Raw genomic sequence first — 13338 nt, 5'->3', positions numbered from 1 at the left:
AATATTATAGCCTAATACATTATGGCTCGCTATATAATAAAAATCATAAAATCTTTTATAACCGACAAATTTATATTGTTTGTAAATCAGCATGTTTTTTTAAGCAACGATAAATCAACTTCCAAGCAATATTAAGGTCATAAACTGGCCATTATTCATCCCTCATAGACGTTAGGTCAGATTCCATTAACTTTTTCCATTATCTCTATTACAATCCATAATTAAAATGATATGGAAAGAACATCCGCTTCCATTCATATTGAAATTCGGCCTGTCATTACGATTTCATTTTGGACATGACTAATTTATCACGACTATACGTTTCTGTTACGCCCTGTGTATAAAATCTCTTAAACGGTCGACGTGGTACTTAATCGGATATAATTTCGGCCCTTTTCAGCAATTCCGCTAATGTTTCCAGGTTATAGCATTACTTAGGATCGGATGGCGGAAACTGCGAGCGCAGACCAAGAGAAAAATGGCCCTTTTCCTTCCTCGGTCCCTTCAGATTTCTTCCTTTATGTGCGCCGCTCGTAATTTATTTGCCCCGGTGCCAATGGTCACTTTACTTTTTATCCACATTGGGTAAATGGCTATGATACATTTTTGTTTCCGGGGTGAGTTTTTGAGTATATATATATTGAACGGGGTAGTAAAGGAATCGGTAAGTATATGGTCAGGCTTTTGTTAAGCTATGCAACATCAGTTAAAACAGTTAATATCTTTTCTCGTATAAAAAGCAGAACTGGACAAAAACTATGTTTATGCTTTATCATGGAACATGCTGCTCGTGAGGAGTGAGAATACAACCGCAGGAAAGTTTTCATAATTTGATACGAGGAATGCTGCGAAGACTTCAAGCGGTCATTGCAGCTAGAGGTGGCAATACACGTTATTAAGAATTCATTATGGGTCTATTGTTTTATTTTTGTATCAAAATTGAATTTAGTGAAAATCGATGCTTTTCCTTGTATTGAATTTAGTTACTTAAATCTCGTTTTGTTAAACAGAATATAATTGTTTTTGTTAATTAATAATGCATAGTTAACAATGCTTATAAGTTTGCTTATTTTTTTATCTTTATTAAAAAAAATCTCTAAAAATCAAGTGGTGCGATAATTTTGTCCAGGAGTTTAGTAGTAATAAATATTAATCACCATATTTGATCGAAAAATGCTTTGTGACAATTTTAAATCATATTTAAAAAATAAAAACAGCGTGACAAGAATACATAATATAATATTACACTCTTGAAATTAAAATCGTTACTTCATTGTACTCGTGATATAATTAATTTTAATGTATGAATAGTAACTGATACACATAGTATTTTCGAGATAATTAACAAGATGACAATAGAGCATTTTATGTTACAAATAGCACGCATGTTCACCTAAGTTACCGGTCAGACCACGCCCTCTTAGCTTGACTTATAAAGCGCCATGTTGCCAAAGTCACTCGTGACAGCAATGGATTTTATTGCCCCTTTTATAACATATAAATGATCATTAGTAAACAGTCAGATATTTTCTTTAATACCCTATTATCAGCTGCGACGTTGCCAAAGTCACTTGGATAAACTAAATTAAATAAATCTGTTCGTTATTGTATCGGTTTATTTTAATAGTATGCACCTTTCTAATCCCTATTCAATCATCCATTAACGTAAATATTTTATCTTCTTGTCATGTCTTATTTTTGAAAAAAATTTACATAAACATACATATTATATAACTTCCAGACCACGCCCTTTTATTTAAAATCTTTTTATTGAGAGCCAGGTTGCCAAATTTAAAACAAATAAATACTCAATCTGGCTTATTTTAGTAGTTTTCGTTTAGCAGTAGGGCCGGTGTTGCCAAATTAAGTTGCTGTATCTATCGATTAAAAATGTCTAATTGAGTCAAAGTTATTCAAACTCAATATAAAAAATATAAAAACTCATAATAAAAATTTTAGTTAATTCTAATGGCTATGCTGAGACTTGGTTTTAAATTAAACTTCGTCTCCGTTTGCCAAAATTTTTCATGAATTGTATTAATTGTCCTCCTAAAAAATAATGAACTGACAACAATGTAAAGGCACATCAATCAATGTCTCCTTAAGCTGCGTCCACAGCGAGTCGACACTGTCGATCGACTATTATTGATCAACAAGCGACAAAAACTGCATCTGTCCACACCAGAGTCGACACAAATGTTTGTCGATCAGTCAAATCAACATGTCCGACGAAGAAGATGTAATTCTTGCTTGTGCCGCGTATATTATTATCGCGACTAAAAAGAAAAATTGCGCGCAAAAAAAGATTTTGGGTTCGACGAAGTCTTCAAAGTAAAACTAGATACAATTCTAGTAATTTGATAGACGATTCAAAAAAAGATGACATAAACATATTGAGCCTTGAATACAGGTGCAATGGTGATTTTAGAAATTTTTTTCGAATGTCAAAAGGTGAATTTGCATATTTATTACTAAAAATCGGTCCAAAAATTTGTAAAGAAGACACCAATTATAGACCTGCCATTCCCATAAGGGAGCGTCTTGCTGTAACGTAACGATTTTTCTCAACTGGAGATTCGTATCACTCACTAATGCATCTTTTCAAAATTGCAAAACAGGCAATTTCCAAAATTGTGGTGGAGGTGTGCAATGCCCTTATTGATGTATTACAAGACTATATTAAAATAAGCAATTTATTTATTAAGATTTAACAAGATTTATATAAATATGAAAATATAGTTATAGCTACTTCTTAAATCAAATTTTCATAACCATAATAAAGAATAAATAAGCACAGTAGTAAAAATAAACTATAACTAAAACAAAACTAATTATTTAAACCCTAAATGAGAATAGTTGTGCGCATATCTATACTTATGACCGAGCTTATGAGGTATGACTTCCTGGAGATTGCAGTTGGGTGATGAAACGATCTGCAGCTTCATCTTCATCAGTTATAAGGGCAGTAGTTGATTGTGCCGAAGTAGGGGGATTGCTAAAAGGAGAGCATGAGGAATATGATTCCGGGGAATGCATCGGTGAGGTCGTCAGTAAGCCACCTGAATTTGCTGTACTGGGAAAATATTGCTGTTGCTGAGAATGCTGAGATTGAGGATAATAGTGTTGTTGCCGAGCCTGAGAAAAATACTGCTGCTATGGTTATTGTGCTACGGGATAATTGTAATTTTCCAATTTTGCTTCAACAGAAGTGTGCTTATTTTGTGTTGCACTGTAGCTTGAGCATAAGTAGTGGGCACATTTCGCAATGTCACAGCCACTGCTTCGCCAAATATGGTAAACACATCCTTTGATTGTTTTGTCGCTAATGTTTGCGTCATTATCTCGTAGGCTTCATTGACCATTGGGTTATCGCATTTTCTTTTTCTTGAAGGTACGTGGCCAAGAGCTGGCGGCTTAAACAATTCTTTTGTAGTTAAAGTTTCCTTTGCTTCGAGTCTTCAGAGTTGCCTTCTCTAGTATTTAAAATGGCATCTTGAGTATTCTCATGCTCATCAGCAGTATTATCTTTCTTAGAAAAAGTGCATCTAAAAACGTTTATCGTTTATAATCCCCCTGGAACATTCGATTCTGACTGCTCTGATTCAACTGACGTTATTCCAGGAGCTTGGAGAAATGATAATGGTAATGAGTCTGGCTTAGCAGATTTACTTAGAATTCCCAGAAGAAGTGCAGTGCAGGCCCAACAAGTGAGAAACATATTAAGAGACTATTTTATGACATTTGAAGGAGAAGTTCCTTGGCAATACGAAATATGTTAAAGGCATAACAGTGTTCTAAACAACCTGTCATTTAAAAATAAAAATACATAGATAAGCTCTCAAAGTCTACCTACGTATCTATGAATCCAACATCTCCCTGGGCTTATTTTTGTCTAGTAAAAATTTCATAGTTCAGTTCGTAAAGACTTTGAAGATTTTTAATTTTTTGTTCTACCGCTTGCTTCTCGATGTTAAATTCTTTACCAATTTCCATAAGGGCATTGTGCCTCAAGTTCCTGTTCTTATAGTTTTTGGTTTTAGAATCCCATAGATTTGTTTTTAGTTTGTATGCCTCAATGAAGGCTATGACTTTAGCTTGTTCCCATTCCATTTCTCCAACCAAAATACACGGCCACGATGTCATGATCAGAATTAATGTTTTTCTTACAACTTGTGTTTTTTTAAGAGTTTCTTTTATATTTTATGTAAACATCTGTCCTTGAATTAAGTTTTTATTAATATTATAGTTCCAAGATATGTTGTTAGTATTATAAGAGACCAACAAGTATATACTATGTAACTGATATATGTTTATACTACAAGTTGTTTTCATTTTCAAAGAGTCTAAACCTAACCTAAATCTGTGTGTCCTCAAATGAGGACACTGGGTTATTACATATTTTTTCAAATTATTTTTAGACTGGCAAAAAATGAATAGGCATAGTTTTAAGAACTTAGACGATGCGATGGAATATCTCTATTCTAACCAAATAGATGCTGATATTGCGCTATTACCTCCCGAGGTGGATGAATTGACAGACGTAGACGATATCGACGATGGTGACTTAAGGGCGATTGATGTCCAGGACGTCCCAGGGGTTGTGGAGATACAGGTAGAAGAACAAAATGATTGGGAATCGGAAGATGATCTACGGCTGTCAAATTTCATAAAAAGGAAAAAGGTTGCATGCAGCACTAAATCCTGGACACCAAAATGACTAAGGAAGAACCCATGTATGAAAATATTGAAGAAGAAGCTTGGTGCCGAAGCTTTCCACAAAATAAAAGAAGAATTACAGGAATTAACACCACTATAAATATTTAAGAAGTTTTTTGATGACGATCTTTATAATCTTCTTCAAACAGAGACCATGAGATACGCCCAACAGAAAAATAAACATCGACGATTTTTTTGTAATTTCGTAGTCGGGTTTTTGATTTTTTCTGGCTATCATGCCTTGCCATAAGTGAAAGAGACTATTGGTCTGAAAGAGAAGATTTGGGTGTTCCTCTAGTGAAAAATGCGTTTTCCAGAAATGCCTACAAAGAAATAAAATCTTGTCTTCACTTTGCTGACAATTCCCTTGCAAATGATAACAAAGATGATAAGTCATTCAAAACAGGGCCATTATTTGGGGCAACAAATACTAAATTTCAGCAATGGGGAGTTTTCCATACATTTCTATCGATTGATGAGATGATTGTAAAATATTTTGGATACCATGGCCTAAAGCAATTTATCAAAGAAAAGGCTATACGGTTTGGATACAAATTATGGGCGCTTTGTAGTGATAATGGGTATTGCTACAACTTTGCTTTGTACTGTGGCAAGGATAATAAATCAACAGCAGAGCCCAAGATTCCTCTAGGAACAAGAGTCGTAACAAGTATGCTGGAAACTGTAAAAAATGCTGAAAGACACTATATTTTCTTTGACAACTTTTTTACGAGTTACAACCTCTTGTGTAGCCTAAAAGAAAAAGGCTTCCGAGCCACAGGAACCATAAGGGAAAATCGATCATACAAGTGTCCCACCAAGTCATCGAAAAAACTCGAGAGGGGCCTATGACTGGCACTTTGACAGTAGCCAAAAAATTCTTGTAGTCAAATGGAATGATAGCACTATTGTACAAAGGTGGAACAAAAAAGAAGGTGGTGGTGTTCCAGTTGCACAACCTCTTTTGATTGCCAACTACAATAAGCATATGGGAGGGCTGGACCACCATGATTGGTTGCTTTAAAAACATCACATATCAGTACGGGGCTAAAATTGGTATTGGTGACTTTTTACTCGAGTGATAGACATGTCGATCGTAAATAGCTTAATTCTCTATAACATGATCCATACCGGAAAAGAAAAAAAATCCATAAAAGACTTCAGGATGGATGTGGCTTATTCATACCTAAAGATTGGTCATGGAAGAAGAGTAGCCTTTGGTCGTCCCTTGAGTTTGTCAAATACGTCTCGGAGTAATGTTACAGAAAACGTAAAATATGATGGCAAGAATCACTTGGTAGCCAAGAGAGAAAAGCCAAGGAGATGTCAATTTAACACATGCCAAAGTAAACCCCGCACATTTTGTTCGAAATGTAATGTCATTCTTTGTGTACCTTATTGTTTTAACAATTTTCATAAAAAAAAATAGTTTTTTAATTAATGTTTCATAAACACCTCTGATTTTTTTATTAGTACATTAGTTTTATCTTGTAATATATGAAGTTTTTGTATTTACTTATTTGTTTTTTTTTATTTAAATATGGGATTACATATATGATATAAGCCCAGCGTCCTCATATAAGGACGGTCTATTTTTTGACCCACTGATCAAAAAAATGACCCAAAAGTCAAAAAAAAAATTTTTAATTTTTTTGAGCCAAAACAAACATGTTAACCAAAACTCAAATAGAAATTAAAAAAAAAAAAAGTTGGGCCTCAATGGGTTAACTCATTTAGATATGTAAAATAAAGCTGAAAAGTTTTATCTTTATTCAGATCAATATCTGATGCTAACATCTAATCAAAAAAATCCATTTCTCTATGAGCAAACTTTTTGATTAGGCGTTTGCTTTAGATATTACGATTAAATGATAAGATTATCAGATTAAATGAAATTTGATTTCCCGTCTTAATTTAGTCACGCCTTTCTACCATTTTGATTGGTCCAATTAGCCACGTCAAACTGTCAAGTTAGTAACAACAGTTTCCGTTGCCAAGCGAGAGAACGCTAGCTGATTTGTCAGAAGAATTTCTATCAGTTTGTAAGCAACCACCACTTCTCTATATTTTGTGTTCTGTGACGTTAGAGTACATAAAGAGTTGTGATTTGTGCTCCCAAAATTCGCCATTTTGTTAGTAAACGGTAACTTTTAAATACTAGATTCAGACAATAAAAAGTTATGTAAATGTCATTATTTTAATTTGTAATGATATTTACGTGACTAAAAAATGTATCTAAATGGTTAGGGATAAATTAATTGGATTTTAAAATGCCAACTACTGGGTATCATAATTATGAAATACTAGTTATTGGCATTGACTGCCAATAATTGGGTTCTTTCATATTTTACGCAAAATACTTATTGGCATCTTAATATTTGAAGGTCATTTGTGAGTTTTATTTAAGTTTACTTACACAATTTGCACTTACCCAAAACATGTAAGAAATCTAAGTTTAATGAAAATTAATAGAATCACACCTATACACTTTAGTGATTCATCGACTAAGCAGATTAGTTCCTACTAATAATATTATATGCGACAAAGCACTTTGTTTCACTTGTACTCTCAACTTTTCTTTATCAAATTATGGCATAAAATGCCAAATGTGCTCACCTGCTTATCATGCCCAGTGCTTAATAAAATTTGATACATTAAGGGAATTTTTTAAATGTAAGGTTTGCTCATCTTTCGATTCTTAAATTTAATTAACTGAATATTTTGTACCTGGATAAGAACATTTAAAATATTTTTATTCCATGTACATATGTATATATAATTTGATATAAATTTAGTTTAACTAAGAGGTTTCAGTTACCATATTATTTTTGTAGTTCTTGTTTTTTTAAGATTACCCAACCTGGTAATATATAAAAATAAACTACCTAGTTTTGCTTTATTCCAACTTGTTATACCTACCTAATATGTTTAAGAGCCAAAAAAGGATGAATCCGAAAATATTATTAATAACAGTACTGGGTATAAGACAATAATTGGTTCAATAAGGATGCCAATGACTGGGTATTTCTACTGCCAATCTCTAGAGGTTACTGCCAATAACTGGGAAATATGATATTAAAAAAATATATTAATATAAAATTATAAATTGATAATTTTTATTTTTATATTTGTAGACACCGCCATATTTAACCTACTTTAATTTTTATACGTACAGTGCGAAAAAAGTTATAACAAGCTGCTTAACGTGCCAATAATAGGGTATTTTACCCTAAAAAAAGTTTATTCTTGTATTGATTTAAATCACAAAAAATTGAGGTAGCTTTATATCAATAAAACCCAACCGTCCTCCATCCGGACCAGTTTAAGCGTTTGCCAAAAGCATCCTAAATTGTTCCAGTTGTTTTCCCGGAAGTCTTAAAGCCAGTTTATCTTCTACTTATGCCGGGAAAACGATCATTTCGACGCGCCATTTAACTAAAAAACTACACCCCTCGTTGTGAAAATGTGTATATTTAGACCCCATTATATCAACAAATTTCTAAGAACAAAACCCGCGTTTAAAATAATCTAGTTGGAAACGGGCGTGCGAAAATCAGAATTATTGTAGAAATAATAAGCGCGAAAGGGAGGAATAAGAGAAATTGCTGGAATTGGATTGGATCCGGATCCAGTATTATAGTCTTGATGGTAATTACGCGTCCGTTGGAGCGACGTTAATTTATATCATCAGAAACGAGATGTCGGTAATTGCCTACAAATGGAATCCGGCCTCCATTGTTTGCCCACCGAAATTACAATTTTAGCTTATTACTTTGCCCGAGGCCTCTCCCTCCCCTTACGTCTCTATTATTGTTCTTGATGGAATATTCTTGTTGTTAATCTATTTGCTCCTTGAATGAGAAAGATCTCAGTTACATTATCGTAGAAATATAATGTGTATATAGTTTTAAGACGTTAATACGTTATATAAGGTATAAAATATTGATATTTCATTTTAAAATTTGCATTTTATCTTAGCCAGTCTTAGAGAATCGTTTCCGATTTATATGAATGAATGGATTCTGCGGTTCTTTCGTCTACAAGATGATCCAAGCAGGATATCCCACACCAGTTCACAGTTAGAATGGCTGGATCTAGACAGCTTTCAGTGAAATCTATAATTCGACATCTTCACTTAAAATTAAATTATTGACTTTTTCAATAAATTTACTAGGATCTCAAAATAACTGCTAGGATAATATATTGATCTTTACAGTGACTTTGAAAGTTCACCAACCTGCATCCATGTTAGTCAAAAAAATATCCCTTTAGTGATTTTTAAGGTTTGTCGATTCAACTTTAGAAAGAAATTCGGTATACAGATACTTATTACAATTTTATTTTATAACAGAATAACTAGAGGATAGAATACCTCAACATATCAAAAATTACATCAATTTATGCGTATTACTATATATCTATGTCTCTTGGTGGTGATTTTGTAAGGTCAGAACATGTACTCATTTTAATAAGAATCATAAGGCAAGTTTTTGCGCTTACAAGATCATCAATATGTTTTACATTTATGTTCAAAAAGCAGAACCGTATTGGTTACAAGTTACTAAATCGATTTATTTTAACTGGCAACTTCAATTCTCTGTTCATTCATTGACTTGGCTTCGATAACATTTCTATCCTTTTATTGATTATCGCTCTTATTGTTTGAAGCTGATTTTTTGTTTGGTCATTGATTTTTGATAAATGCTTAATTTTATTTTCCAGTAAACGTTTGAATTGTTCTTCTAAGTCCTTTTGAGCGTTTTTCTGCTGAGCTACTAACTCCTTCAATTTTCTCTCATTAACTTCTCTAATTTTTTTATTTTTCAGTAAAGATTCTTGGTACTGTTCTTCCAATTTTCTAGTTTGTCTCACTACTTCCTCAGACTTCATTTGAAATTCGTTACATGTTAGTAGAAACTTGGGTTGTGACTCTTTCTTATCTTCTTGTACTGCTAATGAAACTAAAATATCCCATTTAGTATTGTTGGAAAAATCAAAATGTTATAAATATTACTTACAGTAAAATAGAAATAAAGCCAAGCACAAAGTTGTTTTAAACATTTTGCTAATATACATTTTTACAAAGGTATTTTACTGTCTTATAATATAAGTCCTCGGCTATATATATATTTTTTTTAAATATTAATTTACTATTGAATTTCTTATCTATTATATTGTAATTAAAGCTGAAATAATGTTTTACTTTAACAAAGGTTCTAACAATAAACTATTTGTTTAAAAAATAGGCTAAGATTTTTTTTTGTAGATATGCTTGTTTTTAATGAATCCTTTTATGAGCTATATAGCATTTTTTATAAGAATAATAGTCACAGATTCAAAGCAATTTTTTTTAAATGATTTTTCTTTAATCTTATCCTCTAATTCCATTAATTGTACAAAACTGGTCCTCTAAATAATTCTTCCAATATTTATAATATTCGTGGAATATGTTGAAATATACTAGTGCACAATCGCAGAATAAGTCTGTAAGGCTATTAAATAATAAAAATTTATAAACAATAATACTGACAATATTACCCAAATAAAAGCAGATAAGAATTTCTTAAAAAACTAATTTATTTATAGACAATTTGCAAATTATTTAAAAATATTTTATTTGTTAAAGTTACTATAATAATAAAGTAAAAAATATTTTTTCTTATATTATTATTTGTATATTAGCAGTAAAACTTATCTATCTGATATATATTTTACACTTTAAACTTTTAAGAATATTTATTAATTATAGGAAAATCAAGACCAAATAAATAACATATTTTTAATTTTTAAGGGTTTAGTTGGATAAATAATTTTTCTTCAATTGCCAACGTTTCAGCCTATACTACGCCTTCTTTAGGGCAAACAATAACATCAAAGCTATTCGTTTAATTGTGATAAATAGAACATAGTGGTTTCATATGATTGTTTTGATTTATTTGTTGTATTGGAATATTTACCTGTTGATGAGTAGGTAACAATGTACTTAACAATAATGAATGCTATTTACGCACCAACAGGTACATATTCCTCAACAACGAATACATTAAAACAATCATATGAAACCACTATGTTCTATTTGTCACAATTAAACGAAGAGCTTTGGTGATTTTGTTTGCTCTGAAGAAGACCTAATATAGACCGAAAAGTTGGCAATTAAAGAAAAAATTTGAAAAGCTTAGATTTTTTTTTGACCATTTATCCACAATTTATCATTAAAAATTTAAAAAATTGGACTGGGTCACTAAAACAACACACAAAAAAAATATTTTTTAAGAATCTTAACAAACCACAAAAAAGAAAGAAGTCAGAAAAAAACCATTAAAAAAAAGATCATCTCGATTTTTTCTAAGTATTTTATTTTTTACTAAAAAAAACTAATAAGTGGAAAAAGCTAAATTTTGTAATAATTGTTGCAAAAACAAAAATGAAATTAATTTTCATGTATTTTGTGCAAATTACTTATATTTTTAACAAGAGCTTTTCCCAATTTTCGCGGATAGAAAACTTTTTCTCGTTTTTTTTTAAATTTACATTGATGAAAAAATTAATATTCTAAAAACTATTATATACAGGTTACTTTGCCCTTTTTAAGTTTTAGTATTACAATTTTTTAATATCTTCCACGAGGTTCCTTGCTGACTGTTTAATTTTAGCATTTTACTATTATATAAGCAACATATACTATTATATACTATTATATTATACATATACTATTATATAATATTATTGTATACTATTATAAAGGCAACAAAAGTAAATGCGTTTTATTTATTTATTTATTTGCCTAACAGAAAAAATTAATTAGAAAGAGCAAAAAGAGAACTAAATGTAATAAAAAAATATAATAATAATACTACTAACTATTAATCATATAACGTTACGATAATGTTACCGCCTAAAACTAACATACAGATCGTGTTACCGTGAGCTACGTATTACCCAAAATAATGGCAACACCGTTTGGTTGCGGCTTGCAGGCGGTGGAATTTTTCGTTTTTTTTTTTTGAACCGGGAGTCAGCAGACCTCACTTTGCTGTGTTACTGCACGTTGCATTAATAATTTTTGAGCGTTATTTTCGTGTTTTTTTCACTATGGCTGTTTGTACCCCTTCCGAAAGAGTTGAAGTGGTCCAGGATATAGAACGGCGGGAAGAAATGGTTTGCAGTACCCTAGAACTTGATTCGACACGGTATACTAGAAGTGTTGGAGAGGAACTGGGAATGAGCAATAAAACTGTTGCTCGTATCTGGAAAAAATATGGGTACAAATGTTTCAAAAACTCAGGAAATATTTCTTGAAGACCAGTGGCGAAGAATGGAATTTTGTGAAACCATGATGGAAAAGGCAAATAAAAACGAATATTTTTTAAACAATATTTTGTTTTCTGATCTGATTTTTCTTTTCCATTACATGGCAAACACAATACTTCCATTGTTCGTTATTGGTCTCAGGAAAGCGAGCACAGAAGTTTTCAGTTTCGTATACCCAGTATCCTCAAAAATGGAATGTTTGGGCAGGTATTTTGGGCGACAATGTTATAGGGCCATTTTTTATTAATAGCATTTTAAACGCCCAAAAGTACCTTCAAAACCAAGTTCTTCCTGCCATTCAAATCCTACCTGATGTAGACCTGGGATCGATTTATTTTCAGGAAGATGGCTGTCCTGTTCATAACGCGGCTAGGGTAAAAGAATTTTTAACAAATACTTTTCCTAACCGCCTTATTAGTGGGACTGGCGATATTAAATGGCCTCCTAGATCTCCAGATTTGTCTCCAAATGACTTTTATCTGTGGGGTTACCTTAAGCAGGCCATTTACAAGCCTGAATTTAGTAGGCCAACAAATTTAGAGGAGTTGCGAAATAAAATTGTCGAAGGTGCCAATTCCATTTTACCCGAAACTCTTTTGGAGGTGCGAAAAAGCTTTTACGATAGGTTAAGTTTATGTTTAGCGAAAGAAGGCGGTTTATTTGAGCCTTTTATTTAAAAAATGATATGTTGTTAAGTTTGTTTATTAGAGTTTTATTTCTGATTTTTTATTATATTTTTATCATGCAAAACACAGCATATTAAACATTTTAAGATTACAATTCTATGCGGGTTTTACACATTGTCATGTCTGTAAAACCCGCATTAGAATAAATATTTTTAAAATGCCTGGATTTTCGCGTAATATTTTGAGACATTTTGTCGCCAAACGACGTAGCTCCCATAAAAGTCAGATGTTTACTAATCCCGTCCTCGGGCCGGCCGGGGCGGTGCTCTGTCGCAGGCACTCGTACACGCGCGACGTTGCAAAATTTCGCCTCTATGCGGTTTCCTATAAGTAACGAACGAAAACACGATCTGTATGTGTATAATGTATTAAACATAAATTATATTAGTATAGAAAAGAAGTTTTCGGAGATTGCAGCCATTTGTCTGAAAGAACAGAAGTGTATATCACATACAAAGAAGAAATGAAGTTAAAGTGCATCGTAATTAAATTAGATTTTTTAGCAATATTAGTTCGAAATGTCTAACAATCGAAAATATCCTGTAACAGTGAATTGCTACGAAAATTCATCATTGATAAAATGAATGGAAAATTAACAAGATACTTTTTTACATTTATTTTCTCT

Source organism: Anthonomus grandis, chromosome 9 (genome assembly GCF_022605725.1).
Source record: "Anthonomus grandis grandis chromosome 9, icAntGran1.3, whole genome shotgun sequence".
Taxonomy (NCBI): Eukaryota; Metazoa; Arthropoda; class Insecta; order Coleoptera; family Curculionidae; genus Anthonomus; species Anthonomus grandis.
The sequence above is the reverse complement of the archived record's forward strand: the minus strand, read 5'-3'. Positions refer to the sequence as shown.